This window comes from Echinops telfairi, unplaced genomic scaffold (genome assembly GCF_000313985.2).
Source record: "Echinops telfairi isolate 266 unplaced genomic scaffold, ASM31398v2 ScPeMD7_7420;HRSCAF=8458, whole genome shotgun sequence".
Taxonomy (NCBI): domain Eukaryota; kingdom Metazoa; phylum Chordata; class Mammalia; order Afrosoricida; family Tenrecidae; genus Echinops; species Echinops telfairi.
This window is the reverse complement of record NW_022111320.1, coordinates 16,364,965-16,390,167: the sequence shown is the minus strand read 5'-3', so window position 1 is coordinate 16,390,167 and position 25,203 is coordinate 16,364,965. Positions and strand designations below refer to the sequence as shown.

The 25,203-nt window shown below is 44.3% G+C and overlaps 1 non-coding gene across 1 annotated transcript; it reads left to right on the top strand.

Moving 5' to 3' along the window:
• Nucleotides 1-567: 567 nt before the first annotated feature.
• On the top strand, nt 568-731 carry LOC115872166. The gene has a single exon (XR_004047704.1). It is a non-coding gene; the product is annotated as a U1 spliceosomal RNA (small nuclear RNA).
• The last annotated feature ends 24,472 nt before the right edge of the window (nt 732-25,203 follow it).

Here is a 25,203-nt window from a genome sequence, read left to right as displayed (position 1 = left end):
CTTGCTGTTCCTGGTAGCACTTTATCGATGGTCAGGGAACCACCTTTGTATGAGGTGTATGGAGTGGGGAGATGGGAGGACCCTTGATCCCTGGGTCCTGAATGGCCTCATGGAGCTGCTCAGGAACACAACTCTGCAGTCTGATTCGCCTCGACGGTCGTGTTGTTTGAGATCGATGTCCTTATGATTTTGGTCAGGCTCAGTAGGGTGTTGATTCCTACAACCCAAAGCACCCTAGTTGGCATGAAAGTGTTAGAGGGGTTCTTTTGATAATCCTTAATTGGAGGGGGATCCCAGGGTGATGGCAGAGGGAAAGGAGGCAGGTAGTTTGGGATTAATATCATGACAGCAAACTTCCCTTCAAATGGCTGTGAAATCGTGATTCTGGAGAAGGGGTGATGCAAAGAGGCCAGTTTAAAAGCAGGAGTTGGGAGACATACACATTATGAGGAAAAAGTATGGGCTCTGGGGTTGGAGAGCTGACGTTCAAATTCTGGCTCTACCAATTAATCTCTGTATGTTCTTGGAACTTTTAACTTTTCTGAATAATAGCTTCTTTAAAAACATATACTTACCTGGCAGGGGAGATACCATGATCACGAAGGTGGTTTTCCCAGGGCGAGGCTCACCCATTGCACTCCGGGTGTGCTGACCCCTGCGATTTCCCCAAATGTGGGAAACTCGACTGCATAATTTGTGGTAGTGGGGGACTGCGTTCGTGCTATCCCCTTTGAAACAAATTTAAAAAAAAATCTTACTGCTGAGGATAGAATTAACAAGACGTATTCAAATTTAACAATTCCTACATGTACCACTTAGTGACATTGAATATAGTCTTTAAATTGTGTATCATTCTTACCCTCCTCTACTGAGCTGTCCTTCCAAAAGTAACATCCGTTCACTGCCCCTTAAGGGGTCCCATCGAGTTCTGGTGGGATGGTGGGTACAAGTTAGGCTGCAGTCCACAGCGTCAGCAGTTCAAAACCACCAGCAGCTCCTTGGGAGAAAGACTGGGCTTTCTACTCCCGTAAACAGTTACAGTCTTAGAAACCCAGAGGGTAGTCACGATGAGTCAGCATTAATTTGATGACAGAGAGAGAGAGAGAGAGAGAGAGACTCCCATCTAATTGTTGCTGTATGTTGTCTGTGCCATTTTATGATGCTTGCTATTCTCCTGTGTTTTGTCACAGCCCCTTAGTATTCCGATGAGTGCCCTCCAAGCTACGGGGCTCACCCTCTACCACTGTCTGGACGACATTCTGTTGTGATGCACAGAGCTTTCCTTAGCTAATGTTCATAAGCAGATTGCCTTCTTAGGCCGTTCTAGTCTCTCTTGGTCTGGAAGCTCTACTCAAACTTGTCCCGTAGGGGTGATCCTGCCAGTATTTGAGATCCCAGTGCCATAGCTTCTAGCATGGCAGCGACAGGTACGCCACCATAGTACAACAGATGGGTGATAGCGTACATATTCCAACTCAGTGATCATTAGTTTAAAATGATACGAAAGGTATGTGCACGATTTCTCAACTGAGAGCACACTACAGGCGAATAGACTCGGCCTATCTTGCATTCGGGAAAACCATTAAAGGATTGTGGAAGAAGGACCGACAATGTTGCTGAGGAGGTGGGGGGGTGGGCAAGTGAGCTTCCAGGTGTGGATTGGAAGTTGGGAAGCATCAGCCCGCAGGTGCATGGGGCCAGGGAAGGTGCCAGCCCTCCCTTTGAGTATGAGGGAGGGTGAACTGAAGTGCACACTGTGGGCACATGTGGGGGCCGTTGGGAGACAAGGGACGCAGGCAACAGTGGCAGGACGGAGGCAGTAGGGTCAAGCCCGTGACAAATAAGGAGCCTGTGTTTGGGTAGGTGACCTACCCATACAGCAGGCAGAGTTCCGAAGGGCTCAGAGGACAGCTCTGGACACCCCAGGGTGGGACGGAAACCACTCCCTCCCCACACACATCAGTGACCAACAACAGCTCAAAGAAGGGGTTCCTATCTCCCACTGCAAGTAAATGCATTTTGTTTTTCTTTTTTAAAAACTACTTTTATTGGGGGCTCTTATATCTCTGATCACAATCCATACAGTCATCCAGTGGGTCAAGCACATTGGCACATAGCCAGCCCTCATCATTTCTTGGCTCAGGCCCTGCTAGTTTGTGTGGCAGAAGCCGTCCCTACCCTGGTACCAGTTTGAAGTAGCCTGCTTCAGGGCACCTGCCTCGGGAGTCGACTCCCCAAAAAGGGGGGCTCGCTGGCCTTTCCTCCTTGCCAGGCCTGGAATTCATGTGCAGCCAGGTCACTAGCAGTTTGTAATCATGTTTGTGTCTGCTGTGGTGAGTTCCCCAGGGGGAAAGGAGGAATTCCAGAGACCGTGGTGCTGCCAAGCAGTGTGTCCAGGGGTCATACCACGGCTCAGCTTGGGGTCAGGGAAAGAGGGAGAAGAATTGGGTGGACCTGGAGTGCCGGCATGAGAGTGTTTGCCAAGATCAAAATGTTCCCCATGGCTGCGAGCAGATGAGATCGTGGAACCTGGAATCACACAGTCCCTGCTCCAGCAGGGCCGCTGGCAGCTGCCCCGGGATCTTCAGCTACAGACCCCGCCTCAGTGAGTGCCAAGAAAAGCAAACCCAGGCCCCACATCTCCTGTTGCACCAACTGGAAAGACGCCCGCAGCAGAGGAGCTGAGCTGTGAGGACAGTCTTCCTGTAGCTGTTCATTTCCCTCCGTCCTTCCCCCCACCCAAATCAAACACATGAACAACACACGTGCAATGAAATTTGCAGGTGTGGCTGGTTTATATGCTGCGCTTTCCTTTTGATCCGATTCCCTCTGGGGGGCTGCGGAATCACACAGGAGAGGGAAGTGCCAATGAAGAGGAAGGAGGGGACCCTGGGAAAGAAGCGATGTCCTTCTCCCTCAGGGAGCCCAGGGTGCTGGCGCGCAAAATGCCCTCCACCCGGGCCTGGGGAATGGTTCTGAGCTCTGCTTCTTAGAAGAGAGGCGAAGAGCAAGGGCCGGAGTTTGGATGCAGATGGTTCTGCAGAGCCGGGAAAGCAAGGTCATAAAGTGGCACTTTAAAGTCCTGGCCGTGCAAGGTTGGCTTCTAAGACTGGAAAACGTGAGGGGGGAAAGTTTTCCTCAGTTCTGGATGGAAGAAAGTCGAATTCATAATGTCGAGAGTAACAATAGCTACCGAGGAGAGGCACAGGCGTAATGACCAAAGACAAACACCAGCCACTGGTAGCACAGAGGGAGGCATCGGCTCTGACCAGTCTGACTTTCCAGAAAATGAACACAATGTTCAGGGGGTGGTCGGTGACTCAGGTCTTCAGACCGTCCCCAGGTTTGGGTTGTCTCCTTAAGGAAAGGTCTGTCTCATTCTCAGCCACGTGCCAGGGTTCTGGGCTAGAACCCACCAGTACGTGTTCCTTGGCACTGTCCCTGTGATGTCCTCTGCCTCGGCATTGCCCTGCGCCTGGACAAGGCCCTCCTGCCTCCCTTCTCTCTTCTGTCCCAAGTCAGCTTTCTCCCCCGTCGCACTGTTCTGTGCAGAATCGGTTTGCTTTCTAATCGGGGGAATTTTCAAGCGCACGCAACGATGGAGAGAGCATCCCACAGGCCGCCGCCCTCTTCCCTTGACTCCAGCAATTACCAACATGTCATATTTTATGAATATTCGTTTAAACCCTTGAACGTGGTTTCTGTTTTGTTCAAAACCCATGTTTTATTCTCTGTTTTTAGCACGTTGCTATAAAAGATAGAGGCCAAAGACTGTTGAAAAGGGATAAAACCCACTGCCGTTGAGCTGTTTCCGATTCATAGTGACACTTAAAAAAACCCAAACAAACAAGAAAAAAAAAAAAAGAGCTGATGCCAGGGGCTTAAGTGGAGAGCAAATGTTTTGAGGATGATGATGACAACGAATAAACTTGACACAGTTGATGTATGTATGGATTGTGATAAGAGTTGTATGAGCCCCCAATAAAATGATTAAAAAACAAACAAACCAATCCTCAAAGACTTACCTTCCCGATTAAGAAATAGAACATCGATCCTTTTTCCAGCAACAAAATAGCATTTGACTTCTCGTTCCTATTCTGATGATAAATTAGCCTGGATTCCTGGCCTCCTGCCCTAAAGCCCTGGCCTCTTCTTGGCAGAAGCTATAGCAGTGAGAACATCATTGTGTTGCCATCACCACAGAACCAGCAGACTCCTAATTCTGCCACACTCGCGCTGAGTCAGCTCTGCCTGTCCGCCTCTGTGCATTAGCTCTCAGTACGCAGTGTCATGGATGTGCACATCTGTTGGGCCAAGCCTAGGTCACAACTGCCAGTGAGTTGGGGAAGGGAATGAATTCATTTTTCTGTTGGTTTCTCTCATGGGAGGACAGCACTTGCTTCCACTCATCTTGATATTTTCCCCAAACAGAAAGGAAATTCAGTTGCTGGACGCACAAATGAAAAATGTCTACTATACTAAGTACAGTATATCTTCAGCTCAGGGGAGTCTTTGGAAAACTAGCTGGTACTTCCAATCTCTTATTTCCCAACTCCACTTGACAGTACTGTAGGTGCCTCATGTGCTGGCTCTTCAACTCGGAGCCTATCATCTTTTCCTGAATCTCTCTCTTCACATATTCCTTGACTTGGGAAACGGCAATGCCATTTGCCCAGTTGCCCACATCAGAAACCATGCCAGGGAACAGGTCTGGATTACCCAGGAAGCAAGGTTAGCACATGAAATAAAATAGGGGCACAAAGACCCAAAGTGGCCAAACAGATGGGACAGACAAGGAAAGCAAACACTTCTGTAAAAGAGAACAGGTAGGGCATTAAATGAAGATAATCCCAGCGTCAGTGTGTGTGAATGTGCTGTGAATATGGCTCATACAGGGTCACGAGGACACCTACCCACGTTGTTTAGGCCACGAAGCCCTAACACTTCAACACCTTCGTTAACATCTGTCCTCTATGGTTCCCTCCCAAGTAATTGAAATGCCTTATGTAGGTGGGTCTCTTGGGCATATTTTTAAACAATTTATTATTGAATTAAAATAAAGGTAACTATGTTACCATATATACTCGAGTAGAAACCAACCCAAATATTAGTCGAGGCACCTAATTTTACCACAAAACCTGCATAAAAAAAATGTCCTGAAAAACTCAGCTGACATACGAGAGGTAGGGGTGGGCTGTTGAATCTAACTTCTGCTACATTCACCCAATATGTGACTGGATGCACATGAGCAGTCGCTGGGCAAGGAGGAAGTGTGTAGGTGGATAACAGTTCTCTGATCCATCTTCAGGGTAGTGCCTTATACACACACATCCTGTGATCCAGCACCTCTAGCCAGGAGGGCCAACAGTACTCTTTGCCATGAAACAAACGAATGTTGGTAAACACCCACAGGGAACTCAAGTCCCATATGACAGACATGTGAAAGTCAGGGAACTCAAATAAACTGACCCCTGCAATGAATTCAATCAAGTTCTATTTTTCTGCTAAGTCTTATTTATTGTACTGTTGTTGAGAATGTGCACCCATTCAGCAGTTTCCACATGTACAACTGAGCAGCACCAATAACATTCTCACCCTCTTTTTCTGAGTTGCTTCTTCATTAACATAAATCCTGCCCCTAATATTAATTCCTATCTATTCTTTTGAGTTGCTGTTGTCAACTTGATCCTATATAAACAGTTCTTAAAAGAGCATGATTCTCAAGGCAGACCTTTTTGACTGTATTACCTAACCTTTTTTTTTTTTGTATAAGAGAAAGCTTTATATAAAGGGCAACTGTACATTTAGAAAGCATCCCAACCCAGTCTAGTCCAAGCCCATAAGTCTGATATTAGCCCATATGTCCTACACCAATCTATAAAGTCCTCTTCAGACTCACAAAACACATGCAATGATGCAGAATGCAGGATGATCACAGGTCAGTGGGTAGAAAATCTTTGGATCCAGTGGCGTTGTAAGCATCTCAGCGCTGGCGGGGGTCTCTATGTGGCTTCTACGGCTTCAGAGGTCTGGTTGCATCAGGGTAGGTCCGTGTGGCTTCTGCAGCTCCGGGTACTAGTGTAGTTCCACGTGTCTTGTCAGTGCAATGTCTCCCAGGAAGTGATCAGAGAGAGAATGTGTCTCCTCACCATGCTCTGTACTCCCCGCCTTCTCCTCTGGGCCCCCGGTAGGCCCACCACGGCCCTGGCTGCCGCACTGCTCCCTCCAGGAGTGGGGGTGGTGGTGGTGGGGGGGCTGGGCCTTGGCGCTCAGCCCCTACTTTGGCGCCAAGACCCGCTACAAGGATGGCAACCCCGGGCTCTGCCTGACCCCGAGGCGCCGGGCGGACCCGGAGCGGCTGGAGGAGACTTGTACACCGCCAGTGCAGCAGGTTGTCATCATCGCCATGGCACCAGCTACTCCATGGCCAAGCAGATCTGCAAGCTGCGGCAGCTGCACGGGCTGCTGCAGGCCCGCTGGTCCTAACTAACATTTCAAGATGACTTCAAGGGATGTTTTTTTTTTTGTTTTAATCATTTTATTAGGGGCTCATACAACTCTTATCACATTCCATACATACATCAATTGTGTAAAGCGCATTTGTACATTCATTGCCCTCATCATTCTCAAAACATTTCCTCTCCACTTAAGCCCCTGGCACCAGGTCCTCATTTGCCCCCTCCCTCCCTGGTTCCCCCTCCCTCCTGAGGCCTTGATAATTCATAAATTATTATTTTGTCATATCTTGCCCTGTCCGACGTCTCCCTTCACCCACTTTTCGGTTGTCTGTCCCCCAGGGAGGAGGTCACATGTAGATCCTTGTAATCGGTTCCCTCTTTCCAACCCACTCTCCCTCTGGTCCTATAGGGCTCATCCGTCCTGGATTCCCTGTATTTCCAGTTCCTATCTGTACCAGTGTACATCCTCTGGTCTGGCCAGACTTGCAAGGTCGAATTCGTATCATGATAGTGGGCGGGGAGGAAGCATTTAGGAACTAGAGGAAAGTTGTATTTTTCATCGTTGCTACATCGCACCCTGACTGGCTCATCTCCTCCCAGAGACCCCCCCCCAAGGGGATCTCCAGTGGCCTACTACTGGGCTTTGGGTCTCCACTCCACACTGCCCCCATCATTCACTATGGTAAGATTTTTTGTTCTGATGATGCCTTACACCTGATCCCTTCGACACCTCGTGGTTGGATAGGCTGGTGTGCTTCTTCCATGTGGGCTTTGTTGCTTCTGAGCTAGATGGCCACTTGATTACCTTCAAGCCTTTAAGACCTCAAGGGATGTTTTAAGTTTAAGATTTGTAGATTGTCTCAAGGCAATAGTTTCGGGGGTTCATCCTTCTCTATAGTTCCAAAAAGTTTAGGGTCTATGAGAAATTTGAAATCCTGTTCTGCATTTCTTCCCTTTTGATTGAGATTCTTCTATGGGATCTGTGATCAAAATGTTAAGTACTATATTGGATTAAATCTCCAGTAGATCCCCTCCGGCCACAGTCGAGGGACTGGAACAGTCTTGCTATTCTAATTTTTGTAACCTTTTTTTTTTTTATGGTGGATGGAGCTATGGTATGATAGGACACCTAGTTAGTTGACCTCCCTCTTGACCCATCCTGATTTTGCTCTAGGTATACATAATATTTCTCACTTGTTCCACAAAAGAACATTTCTCTCTGAGTTTTTTTTAATCATTTTATTGAGAGCACTTACAGACGTCATAACATTTCTTAGTTCAATTATATCAAGCAGTATTGTACCATTGCTCTCACAGTCAGTTTGAAACACTCTTTTCTCTTGCACTTCTTGACATCACCTCTCTGTTATCCCCTCCCTACCTCACCCAACCCCAGAACTCTTTGTGTTTTTAATCATTTTATAACAACTCTTATTTATTTATTTATTTATTTTGGCCATATCTCAGCCCATCCACCATCTCCTTTCCCATACAAGTCTGCTGTTTCCCTCCCCCGGAGTGGGGTGATCCAGTCATCCACGCTACCAGTTTCACCTCTCTCCCCCTCTTCCCCTCCCCTCAGGGGCTGTAATTCTGGTGTTGGGGGTTGGAAGGGGAGGCGAGGGCAGGTGCTTTGATTCCCTTGCTGCCATCTTGCTGAGAATGCCCTCCAAAACGGACTGAGCCTTAGTTCAGCATCCACCCGTGTCCCCCCCCGCCCCCCCCCACTCTCCAGCCTGCTCCAGGGCTCCAGCCAGCAGCCCCATTCTCTCATCTCTCCGCTCTTCAGTTCCGCACTGCCTGTCGTCCGGTGTCTAATTAACATACTTGCACTGGACCTCGCCTCCATACATTTTTATTTGTTTAGAAAATGGACCCTGCTTGTTACAGAACACCAGGTAGGGAGATCGCCCACAGGCACCCCCTCCCTGGCTTATTTTAATATTGCTGGTGGTCTTTTCTTTCCGGTTTCCATTTTGTTTTTTAATGTTTGTGTTATGTTTTCCTGATTAGGAAGCACAGAAGGAGTGAATGCAGAGACTCTAACTGATGTCCTATCGGGCAGGCATGGAGGGGATCTGAGGAGCAAACAATGAATGTAGGAGGGGATGCACGAAAACTGGTTTTGATGGTGTATATACAACTGTTCTTAAATACAACTGAACTGTGGTAGTATATGATAAGTGAGTTTTATATCAATAAAACTGTCGGGGAAAAGGTTCAGTAATCGAGTAGTAGCCGGGCACTCCTGAGTTCTTCCAGCCTCGTGACAAAGCAGACAGGTGTTCGCCGAGGCAAGAGGCAATCGGGCACGCATCCCCACCCTCCTCTGGGTTCTCATTCTCCTCTCTCCGCCGCTCCCGCTGACTAGAGCCCAATGACTGTGTCTTAGATGGCGACTGGCCAGCTTTTCAGACCCCAGGCACAATGCCAGGAACTCGGAACAGAAGCACGAAACACTCTAGGAAGCCAACTAACTAGGACATCCTGACCGTAACCTCTAAACCAAGACACCAAAGCTCCTGAGGTATTTGGTGGTACCTAGTCACCCTCAGTTCTCTTTTCGCTGTTGTCTGTTGTCAATATATTTGTCTTTGTTATCCAGTGCTGCTGTAGCAGAAATGCAAGGGGATGGATTTCACAAACACCAGTCTGTTGCCTCACAGTTCAGGAGGTTAGAACTCCAAATTCAGGGTGCCAGCTCAACGGGAGTCCTTGTCTCCTTTCCACACCCATAGGCCTGGCATTCCTTGGGGACATTTATGTGTCTTTGCATGGATCTTCCTCTGGGTCTACGGGTTCTTAGTATGGGGACCTAGGGTTCAGAGGCTGCCCTCTGCTCCCAGCTCTTTCTCCTTGATGGTATTTCGGTCCTTCTTTCTCTGTTCATTTCTCTATTCTTTACGTCTCATAAGAAAGTAGGGGATGCAGGCCACACACCAGGGAAATTTCCCTTTCATCAGATCAGAGGGATAACCTGAGTAAAGATGTGGTGTCAAATCATCTCCTGGGCAGTGATTACCTAGTTATATAATAGACGAACCACTGAAAATCATGGCCCAGTCAAGGTGACACAGATTTTGAGAAACAAATCCGTGACAATGTTGAACACACAACTTTTTACAATGATGATTGTAAATACGGTCTATAAGTTGTATGCCTATAACCTTACCATGCCAAAAGCCAAATTCACTGCCATCCAGTCAATTTAGACGGAGAGTGACCCTGTAGGACAGGGCAGAACTGTGAGTTTCTGAGACTGTAACCCTTTGCAGGAGCAGGGAGACCCGTCTTTCTCCTGGGGAGCCACTGGTGGTTTCAAACTGCTGACATTTCAGTGAGCAGTCCCACACTTAGCCACTATGCCACCAAGGCTCCTGACCTTACCTTGGGTCAATGTGATTTTCCCCACTTTCACCCCTCTCTGGCGAAGTGAACTTACTTGGTATTGCTCTTCTATTCATGTCTTTGAATGCTTGGATGGGACCATGCAAATAAGATATAGATGACTCTAACTCTGGGATTAGTCCATTTTGCTGTTCCCCTCGGTATAAGAGTGTTCTATCTCAGAAGCTGGACACAAATAATCCCATTACTCTAGTGGCAATTATATAATCTGTCAATTTACGAAGCAGTGGAGTCAGAATTATCAATCAGGTCATAGCCAATGAGGCTTCTGTGTGGGTATGGCCTTCTCCTGAGGATTCTGGGAACTCCTGTCTTCCTCCCTAGAGGTGGGACACACTCCTCTCTTTGCTTTGTCTACCTGTGAGACATTCCTGTTAACAAGCCATATGGAGCTATGCTGATGGCAGCCAGAGCCTTGGAGCTGGAGGAGCCACATGGAGACCCACACTAGTGCTAAGATGCTTCCACTGTCACTGGATCCACAAGACCTTACACTCACTGGACTGTGATCTTCCTGCATTCGGGATCCTTGTGGGTGTTGCGTGAGCTTGAGGAGGAATTTATAAACTGGTAGCAGACATATGGGCTAATATTGAATTTATGGAATTGATGTGGACTAGGCTGGGATATTTCTTAATATACAATTACTCTTTGATATAAAGCTCTTTCTTCTACACATAAGAGTGCCTCTGCATTTGTTTCTCTAGTCTACCTGGACTAACACAACTCTTAAGAAGAACCCCTAAGAGAGCACATGTGAGATCAATGCTTGAAGTGGTGAGGACACAGAGGCTGCAGGGCCAAAACCCTGAAAAGAGCCGAGGTCCAGGCCCCACGTGGCCGAGAGGCTGAAGACCAGAGAGATGTATACCTGCTAGCACAGCTGAGAAGAGACACTGTTACCCTCACTTTCTTGTAACCTATTGGCTTTGCAAATGAACTCCATAATTGGGAATGTTGTCATGAGTTATCTGTGGCCATTGTAATGAATTATCAAGACCGCCCAAGAAGCAGAGTGTATTGGGAGGGATTATTGGTGCCAGAATAGGACCAAGAAGGATGGAGAGTGGAGGTCTGTCTGATGTTTGCCTCAGAGGGACCATCCATGAACAGATGTGGAGCTCCTATGTAGAGCCAGGGGAGGTCATCGGTGACCTCCAATGCAATTCCATCTCTTCCTTCCCATCTTTGGTAATGACAAATAAACTTTGTTCTTTATATATTTTGTCTTTTCTTGCCTTTTAATAGTGATATCATACAATATTTCTCTTTTTGTGAGTGGCTTATTTTTCTCAGCACAATATTTTCAAGCTCCATTCATACTGTATCAATATTTATTCTCAAGACGATATTTATGTTTTCTGACAGATTTTGTCTTAAAGTGTGATGCATCAACACTTCAATCTTCCCACTGAATAAGCAGCATTTCACTCTTTATGCATCCATTTGATGTTTGGAAGGTAGGCTGTATCTATCTTAAGGCTATTGTGAATGGTACTGCGATGAACGCTGATGTATTCTCCTCCTTTGAGCCTCTGCTTTCAAGTCTTTTGGATGATTGCAATTGCTGGGTCATTTAGTAATTCTTGGATCAATGTTCATGGAAGGAGCCTTCAATAACCAAATGGCATATGAGACACCAAAGCCACTTGGTGTCCCATAGTCCATGAAGACAATGTTCTAGATCCTATTTGGTGAGTAGTAACTGGACTCTTCAAAACTCATGACTGCTCATCAAAGTGCAACCACTGCTCTCTCTCTGCAAGAGGAAAGAAAAGCAATGACAATAAAAGGCACGTGGAAACTATAAATCCAGTGGACAAGCTGACCATGTAAACACCAGTCTCCATTATCCAGAGACCAGAAGAACTCGATGGTGCCCAGCTATCACCACCAATGACTCTGAGAGGGTTCACATTAGAAAGTCCTGGGTAAAGTAAGAGAAAAATGTGGAACAAATCTCAAAATCATACAGGAGACCAGGCCCGCTGGTTGGATGGAGACTGGTGGAAACCCTGAGACCGTGGCCCCTGGACACTCTCCAGGTCTGGAATTGAACTTATTCCCAAGGCTCACTTTCAGCTAAACAATAGACAGGTCCATAAAAGGATCAATAACACAAGCGAGTTATACACACTTTAGAATCATCAACCATTTGAGCTCAAAAAAGGGCAGCGTTCACGCAAGGACAACGTCTGGGGAATTAGAAAAGGCGGACTGCAAACAGGAAACAGGAAGTGAGCTGGGTCATGTTACACCCAGGAGGCTGTAGTCAATGAGAACTGTTGAATGTAAAACTGACGATCTACTCTGTAAACCTGCACCCAGTTCTCAATGAAAGTTAAAAGAAAAGAAAATCAAGTGGCATATCACATTGGCAAGTTTTCTGTAAAAGATTTCTTTAAAGTATTAAAGAGCAGCGTCACTTTGAAGATTAAGGTGGGCCTGACCCAGACCAGGGTATTTTCAAAAGCCGCATGTGTATTTGAAAGCTCGATAATCAATAAGAAAGACTGTTTTGTATGTTGTGCTCTTGTTGTGCACTTCATTTGACTCTAAGAAATTTGTGACTTCCCTTTTGATTTCACCTTGGACCCATTGGTAGTTTAATAAATGTTTTGTTTAGTTTTCATGTTTGTCTATTTGCCAGGTTTCTTCCTTTCTCTTTTTTGTGATTAATTTCTAGCTTCATTTTGTTGTGGTCAGAGAAAATGCTTTGTATGATTTCCATTCTGAAAAATTTATCAAGACTTGCTTTTTTATCAAGGCCCAGAATGTGGTCTATTCTGGAGAATAATTCATGCACTACTTTAGGGTGAAGTGTCTCCAAATGTCTGTGAAGTCTAGTTGGTTTACGCAGGTTTTCTGTGTCCTTTCTAGCTATTCTGTCCAATATTGGAGGTGGTATATTAAAGTCTCCAACTGCTATCATAGAGCTATCTACTTCTTTTAATTCTGTCAGTGCTAGTTTTACACATTTAAGGGCCTGAATGTCAGGTGTCTATCTATCTATCTGTCTATCATCTATCTAGCTATCTAGCTATCTATCTATCTACTTATGACTATTACAATCTAATTGACCCTTTTATCACTATATATATATATACAGTGAACCCTCGCCACTTCGCGCTTCGACTTCCGTGGCTTCACTCTATCACGGTTTTTGCATAACAGCACATGCTCTGTCATTACTGCCACTGATTGGCTCATACTGTACATGCTTGATGCCATAAATAATATAATAAATAATAAATGATAATTGTAACGTCCAAAATGTTTTACTGTATTTTCCCTTTTTCGTTTAATAAATTGGGTAATACGAGTGTAATGGTGACTAAAGGGTGTTTTTTCATGTCCTCTATGCTCTAACTACGAAAATATTTGATTTACAAATAAGGAATCCTACTTCGCGGAATTTCATTTATCACGGTAGGGTCTAGAACCGATTAACCGCGATAAACGAGGGTTCACTGTATATATATATATGGACAATATTTATCTCTTCTGACAGATTTTGTCTTAAGATTGATCTTAAAATGGCCACCTTAACTCTTTTGGTTATTATTTGCATGGACTATTTTTTCCTGTCCATTTTCAACCTATGCCAGTCCTTGGGCTTAAGATTTATCTATTATAAATTGCATAAATTGGGTCATGTCTTTAAAATCCATTCTGCCATTCTCTACTGTTTGATTGAAGCATTTTGTCCACTTAGAGTCACTGTACTTACCTCTAAGAAGTAACTTATTTCTGCAGTTTTGTTATTTTATTTATTATTTTGTATATGCATGTGTCAAGCCTTTGTGTTTTGTACTGCTTGTTTTTGTGTTTTGTTAGTTTATCGTAGTGCGCATTTTGTCTTCTTTTCCTTTCCTTTTGCGTGTTAACATTATTTCAGTGGTTACTATTTATACTATATATATTTAAGCAGTAAAGATTACATTAAAAGCTTTATGTATTTATAATATCCTAGGGCAAATGAATGCCAACATAAGGAGCATATCTCACCGCCATTGTGTCAATGCTGGCTCATAGCGATAGCATAGGGGTTTCCACAAGTGTAACTTGACCGGGCGTAGAAAGGCTGGTCCTTCTCTCCAGGAGATGCTGGTGGCTTCAAACTGCCAGCGTGAGGATCACAGCCCAATGGGTAACCACTATACCACCAGGGCTCCAGTGAGTCGTATACTGTATAAGAGATTTTACATCTCTTCTATTTCTCTCCCCTTCCTTTGTTGTTGCTATCGTTAGTTGTCTTTTACTTTCATTTTGGCTTGTATCATATTTTATACTTGCCTTTTATATGTTTGTTATTAGAGACCACGGAGGACCAAGCATTTGGCATTATCAAGCATGAATACTCATTCCTCTTACGCTTGTCTATGCATTTCCCCTTATTAGGGATCTCACTTTTCATGTCTAGCCTTGAGTTACTTTTCCTTTCCTTTCCCTTCCATCTATAACCCCCACTCATAGTTTGTGTAGGGCCAGTCTCACGGCTATGAACACTCAGCTTCTGTTTGTTTGGGGGTCTTTTTACTTTCTCATTTTAAAAGCACATATTCACGACATGGGAGAATGACGAGGCTTTCTACTCCCGTAAAGAGTTACCGTCTCAGAAGCCCCCGGGGGCATTTCCGTCCTGTCCTATAGGGCTGTGACGAGTCGGCATCAGCTCGATGGCAGAGAATTGAGGATCCACTGGATATTGTATTCTTAGTTGTTAGTTTTCGTTTTGTTTTTATGTCAGCATCTGAAACACCTTCCCTTTGCCTCCTGGGCTCCACTGTTGCTGAGGAAAAATCACCGCTTAATCTCATGAAATATCCTTTGCATTTGACTGTTTGCTTCCTGCACACTGCCTTCAGGATTGTCTTTATCGTTCATTTTCGTTAGCTAGAGATGATATTTCTTGGTGTAGATCTGTGTGAGTTTGTCCTGCTTGAGCTTATTTGTGCTTTTTGGATTTGTAGATTTATGTCATTCATTAAATTTCATTATTTCTTCAACTATTCTTTCTGTCCCATTCTTTCCCTAATCTCCTTCTGGAATTCCCATGATGTGTCTATTAAGTCTCTTGTTGCCCCATCATTCTATTAAGTTGTACCCAGCCTTCTTGAGTCTGCATTCTTGTTAAGAGAATAACACGTGTTCTTGGGCACCTATAATTTTAACGATTTTATCCTATAATTTTTTCTGCCTGATTGACTTTATCAGTAAGCCTTATTATATTTTGCCCTTTAATGGCTGCCCTTTTCAGTTGGAATCGCTCTTCAGTTGGATGCCCTCATTTCGCTGTTGCATTGTCTCCTCATTCTTTTTGCCCTTGGTGAGGTTTCTCTTTGCTCTTTAATCAGGTGCACGGTGGTTACATTCCATCCCTTCTTTTAAATGAATGATTTGGTCTTCCCTGCACGTGCTGTTACTATGGATGGACCGTTTTTCTCTGCTCCTTTTGTGCCTTCTGAGGTTGTTGCTATTACTGAGATATTGGAATTTTTGAGGGTGTTCATGTTCTCAGTTTCCCCCAGTAATGGATGGTTTTACCCACACTCCTTTCTTCAAGAGACTCTCAGATGGGCAGAACCTTTGCTTATCATTTCCTCTCTTTCTCTGTGTGAGCTCCTTGTCCCTTCCTGTTTTCACTGGGTTTTCAAAGCTCCCAATGCCATGGTCAACTCTCTGTCTCTCCCACAAACACCACAAAACACTCTGTAGTCAGTCTCTCCACCAGCAGGCAGTGCCACTCAGGGAGGAGATCATGTACTAACCCATCTGTCCCCCAAAGGCAGCGCATTCTCTCTGGTTATCGCTCCCTTTCTTTGCTCTGCAGTCAGTTTTCAGTGCAAATCCTGCACCCAGGAAGCACCCTTTGGGACTGCGTGTTGCTTTATGCTGTTAGCCAAGGTTTCCTTCCCTGCTGTGTAGGGGCTGCTTCTACGAGACCGGACATTCAGGGGCAGCAAGCGCAGGCGGCCTTTCCTGTTTCAGGAGGTGAGGGGTCAGCTGCTCCCGGGGGACCCAAAGAAACCTTGTCATGTTGGTTCGAGAGCCCCTGTGCCTCTATGGTGGTGGAGGGCACAGTACCCATTTCAGTGACCCTCTGTGGAGTCACCTCTCCTCCTTCTGTAGGAATTCATACCAGTCCAACTGACTACAGTGACTGTCACATTCTGAATGGGCTCCCACCGTCTCATTGCCATCAGTGTATCAGTGTATCATTGCTATTCGTGTAGCCTCCAGCCAAGATGCCTGCTTCTTCACAGTCAACACTCAGTATTGGCTGTAAAGGGGAGCAGACCTACCTAAATGGATTCCTAGGGAGGTGAGCTATGGGGTACACAGAGAGGCAGAGAGAATATTGACTCTGGAAATAGATTCTATTTTGGGATCTGTCTATTTCAGTTTGCAACAGTATGGCAACTGACACTTACCAGGTAGATGAGAGGTGCCTGAAGCTCCGGTGAGAGGTACCGTGCTACAATCAGAGTCACCCTTAGTAGATTGTTGCCTGTAAGTCCAACCTTCACCCAAGATTCAGCATCCCAGTCAGCAGTCCTCAGGGCCAACAGGGCCCATCAGGACTGACCCTGACTGACCACCAAGCAGGTTTGTCCTGCGATTTCAGAGGTCCTCAGGGAGGGAGGTATTGCGCTGACTAGGGGCGCAGACTGCTAGGCCTTTGATGATCATTCACGACGGGTCGCAGGCCATAGGCTCTGGGCAGGGAGGAGTTGGACCTCAAGGGAGGTCTTCCTGGTTGCTCTCAGTGCCTTCCCTGCCATATGTCGCCCATGTGTGAAGCCACCGGCTTAGCACACAACAGTCTCAGCGAGCAGTTCTTAAAGACCCATGAAAGGGGGAGCAGACGCCACGGTAGGGGCCCTCAGTAGCGATCTGCAGTAGACTTGTAACCTTGCAACCAACAATGTCTGGGGGGAGGAGGTTCTAGTTCACCCTAAAGGAGTCTCTGGAGAAATCCGCCTTGTTGATGTGAAGACAGAAGGTGGGGTTCGGATAGTGGTTAAGAAAGCAGGCTCTTTTTCTAGGGCCACTGCCACAGTTCACAGGAGCCAGTGGGCCAGGCGGCTGCGGGAAAGGCAGGGACAGTGAGAGAAGCCATTTCTCTACAGTACTTTTGTTCCCTTACTTTTTTTTTCAGTTGAAACATATTTGTTGACTTTTACCTGTCTGAAGTTTCCTGATGTTTTTCTCTGTCCCCTGTTCAGAGTTCCTCAAAGCCTATCGCTGTTTCTTTGCTGTGTTTCTTGAGAAGTCTAGCCTCTGATCAAGGCTCTTGGTCCTTATGTCATCAGCAGTCCTGGGTCCCAACTGGAAGTGGGAGCAGACGAATCCTAACCGGCTTGCTCCTGTGGCTTTCAGGGCCCAGAACCCGGGGGGACACATGGGGGCAGGCACAGCAAACCCTTGCAGACTGCTTCTGGGGCAGAATTCCTTCTTCCCAGAACTCCTTGTATTCTTAACTGTTTAGTATTTCTGTACAGTTATGCCCTATTGTTTTGTAAACATAAATATTAATAACTTGATATTTAAAATGGGTTTGGCATATATGTGGAAATAATGTAGCATATATTTAATATTAAATACTAATGTGGGTAACAATTTAATATAATCCGAATACAGAAAATATTACACAGGAAATATTAAAATTTTAATTTTTTATCAAGTGAAAGTAATTTTTTTGCTTGTTCACAGGACACAGTACTTGAGGTTACTATTTGCTTAATTGTAATTAGAGTATTTATGAGGCAACTAGCATTACAATTGAAGTATGAACCATCTAAAGCAAAATTAGTCAAAGTCAGTGTTTTTGTTAGGGGAAATCAGTAGAATTTTATATTAATTGTTTAAACAATTAAGTTCACTGACTCATTTTCTTTGTTGTGGAATATTCTTTTTTTGTAAGAAATTTGGTATATACTAAAACTCTGAATGCCCCATAGGGTCACTTTGAGTTTAATTCGACTCCAGGGTGGTGAGTTTGGTTTAACTCCGTGTCCACTACCAATTTTTATTATCCAGTTAATCTCATTTGGCCAAAATGGCACATGCCACTATGACATGCAGTCACTAATGCCCTAGTTGCATTTAAAATGAAGTTGCATCATGGATGACCAAGTTGCATGTACACACACATACGTACAAGGGGGCTTCACAAAGTTCATGGGAAAATGGAATGAAAGGATAATGGGAGACACACACACACACACACACACACACACATCACTGTTGTCAAGTCGGTTCTGATTTACAGAGACTCTAGAGGACATTGCAAAGACCCCTGGTGTCATAGGGGTTACCAGTTGGGCTACAATATGCAAAGTTCTAAGTTTGAAACCATCAGCTTCTCCATGGGAGAAAGATGGGGCTTTCTACTCCTGCAAACTGTTACGGTCTCAGAAATTCAACTCACAGGGCAGTTTACCCTGACCCCTAGGATCACTATGACTCGGCATTGGCTCGCTGGCAGTGAGCTTGGTTTTTCTCAGACAGAGTAGATAGAAGTGGCCATAGCTCTATGTAGAACTTTCCGGAAGCAGCCTGCCCCTTCATTTTACTCTCACGTGTCTGGCGGGCTCAAACGAAGTGGGTTTCAGGAGCAAGAGAAAGCTCTCCGGAGATGAAATGTGAGGCTGGTGATTGGAAGCCTGATGGCACGCAGTGAACTTGCAAGGATGAGGCCAGAGGGTGAGCACTGGCCACATGCCATGCTACGTCCCCAACTACCTTCTTGGCATACAGTGCAATTCTTTAAACAGAATTCATCCTTTTCAGTCAGATTGATATTTCTAAAATTGAAATCTAAGTGTGCCATGCCCTTGTTGAGAATTCTCTTAAGACTTTTCCTAGCGTTCTGAGTAAGATTCAAATAACTTAGCAACGTTCCTTTACCATCGGTCCCTTGATGACTTCTTCAGCCTGTCTCTCACTGTCTCGTCTCTCTATCCTCTCACAAATACTCTGTTCCATTCTTATGGGACCGCTTGCATTTCCCGGAATGCGCCACTTTCTTTCATGCTTCTGTACCTCGGCGTTTGCTGCATGTCTCTCTAGATTGCCCTCTCTCTACTTCTCTGCACGGCTCCCTCCAGACCTACTGGGTTCTGGACCGCTGCTTCCAATCCATTCAGATAAAAGCAAGAGAATAGTAGCGCTATCTGTTCAGCCGCATCTAGAGCCAGGTCTATATTTGTATATCTGGGTATGTGTTCCTGGTGAGACTTTTTCCTGGCATTATGTGCTGCTGCTAATAAGATAGAAATAGAATTTGAAAATGACCAAATTAGACTATCAAAATTTAGAGCTATCAAACATTTGAATCATACAAATAACTCCCTTGGTTAAAATTCCTTCTTGCTCACCAAGCAATCTTTCAATTATAATTTGATTCAAATATAAACTGCCAACAGGAAAATGCAGGTCATGCTAAAATGAGTTTTCTTTTCTGAATGGTGTCATATTTCTTATTTAAATTAATCCACTGCATTCTGATTTGCATAGCAGTCCCCTGTATGGTTGGTTATCACGAAGTAGTCTCCTGGAGTGGGATAAGGCCGGTGCTCTGGGGGATCAAATGTCTGAGTTGATGGAACTCGGGACTCAGCTTGCACTAGTGTTATACTCACCGCTCTGGTGACCAGCCTGACCTGCACTCCCTCTGGCAGCACTCCCGCGTTGTTCTTCTTTTCAACGTGCATGACTCAGGTTCAATGAACAGTTGTTGATTAATTGACTTCTGCAACCAAAATACATCCACGTCTATTTCCAAAGATGTTGCCAGTGACTGTCAGGACATACTTATTTTTGTGGGAGTACATATACATAGAACTCAGTGGTGCATATCTTCTCATTCAATTTACCCTTTGAGATATATATATATATATAAAATAAAATGAATGCATATGTAATTTAAGCATATATAAATAAAATTAAAAACCGAGATAAAATAAAACATGGGAGTAGCAATACAATGAGGGTAGGGGGGGCGGGTAGAAAGGGGAGAAAGGGGGAACCAATCACAATGATCTATATATAACCAACCCCCCAGGAGGGGCAAACAACAGAAACGTGGATGAAGGGAGACAGCAGTCGGTGTAAGATATTAAAATAATAATCATTTATAATTTATCAATGGTTTGTGAGGGTGGGTGGGTGGGTGGGGAGGGAAAAAAGAGGAGCTGATACTTAGGGCTCAAGTAGAAAGAAAATGTTTTGAAAAGGATGATGGCAACATATGTACAAATGTGCCTGATACAATGGATGTGTGGATTGTGATAAGAGCTGTAAAAGCCCCCAATAAAATGATTTATAAAATTAAAAATAAATAAAACATATACTATAAAAAAAACCCAACACAAACTCCAATGCCATTGAGTCCATGCCAGTTCATCTCGATGGGACAGAGCAGAGTAGAACTGATCCAGGAGGCTTGCAAGACTGTGCATCTGTGCAGGATTGGGCTGCCCTCTGTTTCTCAGGGAGTGCAGCTGGTGAATGTGAACCCCTGATTTTTTGGTTAGCAGCCAAGTGCTTAACCACTGTGCTACCAGGAGCCCTTTGATATGTGTGTGTTTATAATTGGATTTCTGATTATGCATCTATATTTTTATTTTGATAAATATAGATAATGAAACATTGCCGTTTTAACATGTGCAATTCAGTGACATGACCCACATATTTTTGAGACTGCTGACTGGACATGCTTTACTGCTGAAAAGAATTTATCTCTGGGCAACATGCAAACTGGATGAGTCACACACAACCTGACTCTGGCCTTATCCAGCAAGCTGGCCTAGACGAGATGTCTGAATTATTGATTCAAGGACAGAAGTGTTCTGATTTTTTTTTTAAGGAAACCTCATGTAAGAGAGAAGGCTGTGGGGGAAGATTAACATTCTATGATTAAATGGTCCCATGGAGGATATTAAATGAACACACCTCAAACAGAAATATCTGTTCATCTCAAAAATGAAAATCAGATGGATAATTCTTTTAGGTTAGCAATATTCAGTCATTTTGTGCAGAGTAGGGGATGTCTAAATAAACTGTCATGAACAATGCTTTCACTGTGGGTTTGATTATATTACTAGCTCATTGTTATACTACTAGCTTTATTGTTGGTGCCATCATAAACTTCAGCCCATTAGGTCAGGCCACTCACACTGATAAATCAACCCAAACCTAAGCCATGCCCATTGCCACTACAAGGCACTGCATTCTACCTCATACCAACCTGGTAAGCCAGGGGTGTACTGCCCCATCAGGTTTCTAAGCTGTAGATTTTTATGGAAGCAGGTTGCCACTTCTCTTCTGTGGAGTAGAAGTAGCTAGTGGGTTTGAACCATAAACCTCTTGGTTACCAGCCAAGAGCTTAACCATTGTGTTCCTCTACAACTGGTACACAGGAGACCAATAACCTGTGAAGCGAATGAATTCCATGGACTTGTCAAGTCAACCGAACTCCGGGGAAAGATAGGAAAACAAAGAAAGGAGAACTTGGGGATGACTAGAAAGTGAGAGTCTGACTTAGGAGCATTAAGGTTGAGTTAAGGTCAAATTATACACACATCATTCCTAGTTAACGAGGCAACTGGTATAAAGAAGTTTTCATGAAGAAGATCATGTAAAAACTTAGTAAATCAGCATCACAGGTCTAATGCACATGTTCTAGCTGGCATGATCTGGGGGAAGGTCTGGGGTAGAGTTCGGGAGGGGGTTGTGCCTGCACAGCAATGAGGTAATAACGAAAAGAAGCTGTATGAAAGGGTTGCCTTGAGTCTACATGTTTTTGTTCTTCTCAGGAGTATTGAGAGGCACCCTGGTGGCATTGGCTACCTGTTAGGCTGCTAGCTGCAAGGTCAGCAGTTCAAAACCACCAGTGTGCTTTGGTGTGAAAGATAGGGGGCTTTTTAGTTCCATGAAGAGTTTCGGTTTCTGAAATTCACAGGAGTAGTTCTGTCCTATAGGGTCACTATGAGTCGGCATCAACTCGATGGCAGTGAGTTTGGTTTTTGTTACGAGTACTGAGAACTTGTTAGGCAATAAACGTTGGTCAAAGTCAGTGATGATAATAAACGTGTGTCATGCCTGCCTTCTCATCATATTGAAATTGCTGCGAGGAATGAATCCAGGATAACAAATGGTGGTGTCCTTGGTGATTGTGGCATTTGTGACAGACACTTCTAGATAGTTCTCCTGGCTGTTGCCTAGCAGGGTTAGGCCCATCAAGGGGTAATAGAAGGAGACCAGGAGTTGATAATATGTTTTCTTGTAAGTAATTTAGCCACACAGTTCTATGAAGACACTTACATTATTTTCAATCTTCTGCTAGGACTGTGGTCTGCAGTGAATAGCCTTGTACATTCATACATCTCTGCATGGCAGATGAATGTTTATGAGGTAATTTGTCAAATGTATTTTGCTTCCCTGCAACTCTTTTTCTTTTTACCATGTAAACTTTGGTATTATTTTCCTTAACATCTCAATATTTTAATTCTTTTTAAACCAGTAAAACTATGGCTCGTTGGCGGCCATCTAAATGAGGTGTCAGCTTTAGTTCACATGGAAGAAGCCAATCAGCCCATGTGATCCAAGGATTGTCAATAATAAACTCCTAGACCAGAGGAGGGAATTGTAGTAGAGCTTAAATTCCAAAGATCTGGTTTGCAGAAGGCTATGGATGACAATAAAAGTCCCAGAGCCCTTTGCAGTGTCTCCACATGGATTAAATCTCCATTGAGTTCGTTGAACCATTAAGGGAAAGATGTAAACCGTTTTGCCTCGGACTGCATTGGAAAACATTACTGCAGACGTCCTTAGCTTCAAGTTTTAACCTCTCACCATTTGTTTTCTTCCCCTTGGACCCATTTTAAACCTGTTTGAGTATGATTATTTTCTGCTTAATTTTGGATTGAAGTTTACCTGTGTTTTAGTTTGATGTTGATAATGGTTTTTTTGAGGGGGGTTATGATTTTCTTTCTTTATTTTTAGAAGAGTTTTATTGCCATATCTTACACATTCCAATATATTTATTCACATACAATTCTGTTGTTCAGTCCCATTGGGTGGGGTTATTCAATCATTAATGATATCTGGTCCCCTTACCCCCATGCCACCCATCCTCTCTTCCCATACCCTCAGGGAAACCACCACTCCTGTCACTGTCTCTGAGGGGTCATCCATCTTGACCTTTGTGTACCAAGCGATCCTAAATATACAAATGAACAGATGCACATCTAACATGATCAATGAGGTAGAACACATAAAAACTTTATTAGCAAGGGGAGGAAATGTTAAAGAACTAGAGCAGGGGGGTCAAACTCAATTAAATGCGGGCCATTTGGTGCAACAGGCAAGATTCATGCGGGCCACATCACATTTAAAAATTTTGTTAAATTTATATTTTGAAGTGAGGATTCAGGAATATGGATAGGATAATAAAACACTATATAATTGCTTCTATTGAAACATTTATTTTATTTAATGTATTTATAAAACTAAAATTATTCTTTTTTTATATCAAAAAGGTTTCTGTTTAGCATTAGCCAGCTGGGCTCACTTTAGATGATTCCAGTTTTGTTGGGAACATCTAAAGCACCATAGCCAGGAGCCAGTCAAACATATGCCTTCTTCTCCCCGTCAGGCCTGATCAAAGTGTTGACCTTGGCCACGTCAGTGTCAGAGCTTTTTCACAGCCTGTTTGATCTGGTGCTTGTTGGCTTTGGCATCCACAGTGAACACAAGTGTGTTGTTCTCTTCAATCTTCTTCACGGCAGACTCTGTGGTCAAGGGGAACGTGATGATGGCATGATGGTCCAGCTTGTTTCTCCTGGGGGCGCTCTTCCTGGGCTGCCTTCTGAGTCTCGGGGTCTTGGGCCGCCGGAAGGTGGGTGACGTGCGGATCTTTTTTTCCGTGGCTGCGGATGCCTCTCTGCACGGCCTTCTTGGCTGTTACAGCCTTTGCTTTTGCGTCCGCTTCGCTTCGGGAGGGGCAGGAGCTTCCTTCTTCGCCTTCGGTGCCGTCTTCCAAATTATTTTTTGTTTACGTGAAACTTGACAGCGTTTTCCTCCTACTAGTTTTCACTTACCTCTTATGCTGAGACCAGAAAATATAACAAAGTAACTAATAAAAAACACAGAATGTTGGACAGCTGACAATCATAATGGCTTCCCTCTAAAAATGTTAACTCGTGCTGCTGCTAGGTGTGATTCCTAACAGCACAACCCAGAGTGCCCTTTTTAACCTTTTCACTATTGGGGTCTGTTTACATGATGTGACACTGAGAGTGGCAGACATATCACTTCCAAACGTCGCTGGAACTGAGTCAGCGCGTTAGACACATCCTCGGGCCCCCAGGAAAGGCACTGGGCCATGTGTGTCCTCGTCTTCAGTAGGTAAAGGGTTAATGAGGGAATTGTGTGTACAGTATTGCCTCAATCTCCCCAAGAGCTATTTTCTTCATACCAATTTTTTCTATTTTTATTTTATTTCAGAACATTGTGGGCCACATACAATTACCTAAGGGGCCGCCAGTTTGACACCCTGACCTAGAGGGTAGCTATGTGTTCATCAGTGCCATAGCACATGCTGGCTCTATCATCGGTCCACGTGGCTCTTCTGAGAGGGACTGGCCAATCATCTTGTGGGTGGATTTTGGGTCTCCATTGCATCCACGCCCCTTCACATCAAGTTGGTTGTGTGTTTTTGAACTTTTGATACCTCTTCCCTTTGACACCTCATGATCACACAGGCCAATGTGCTTCTTCCATGTGGGCTTTGTTGATTCCCTGCTATATGGCCACTTGTTTAATGATAAGCCTTTAAAACTTCAGATGCTATATCTTTTGATAGCCAGGCAAGGCACCATCAGCTTTCTTCACCACATTTGCTTATGCACATAACTTGTCTTCAGGGGTAGGATTATCTTTATATGAAATCCAGGATAGGTAAATCTCTAACTCCAGGAACTAGATTTATAGATCCTTAGGGCTATGACAGGAGAAGTTGGGGTGGGATAGGGGGCAATAGGGAGCTAATTATAATCAATACAAGAATGAAGAAGTGATAAAAAATTGTTGTGATGATTGCACAATTCTTTTAAATATATTTACACCACTTAACTGTATCATACACAAAGTTACATCAATAAAGTGGTGAGGTGTTTTTTTTTTAAGGAAGAAACCCATGCCACCAAGCTATACACAGTAGGGATTGTTGAATGGGTGCATGTTTTGCTGTTTGTATTGCTGCCCCAAATAAATGGTCATTTCTTTAAAAAAAGAAATCATTTGGAAGCAAGTACCAGGATGCCACTTT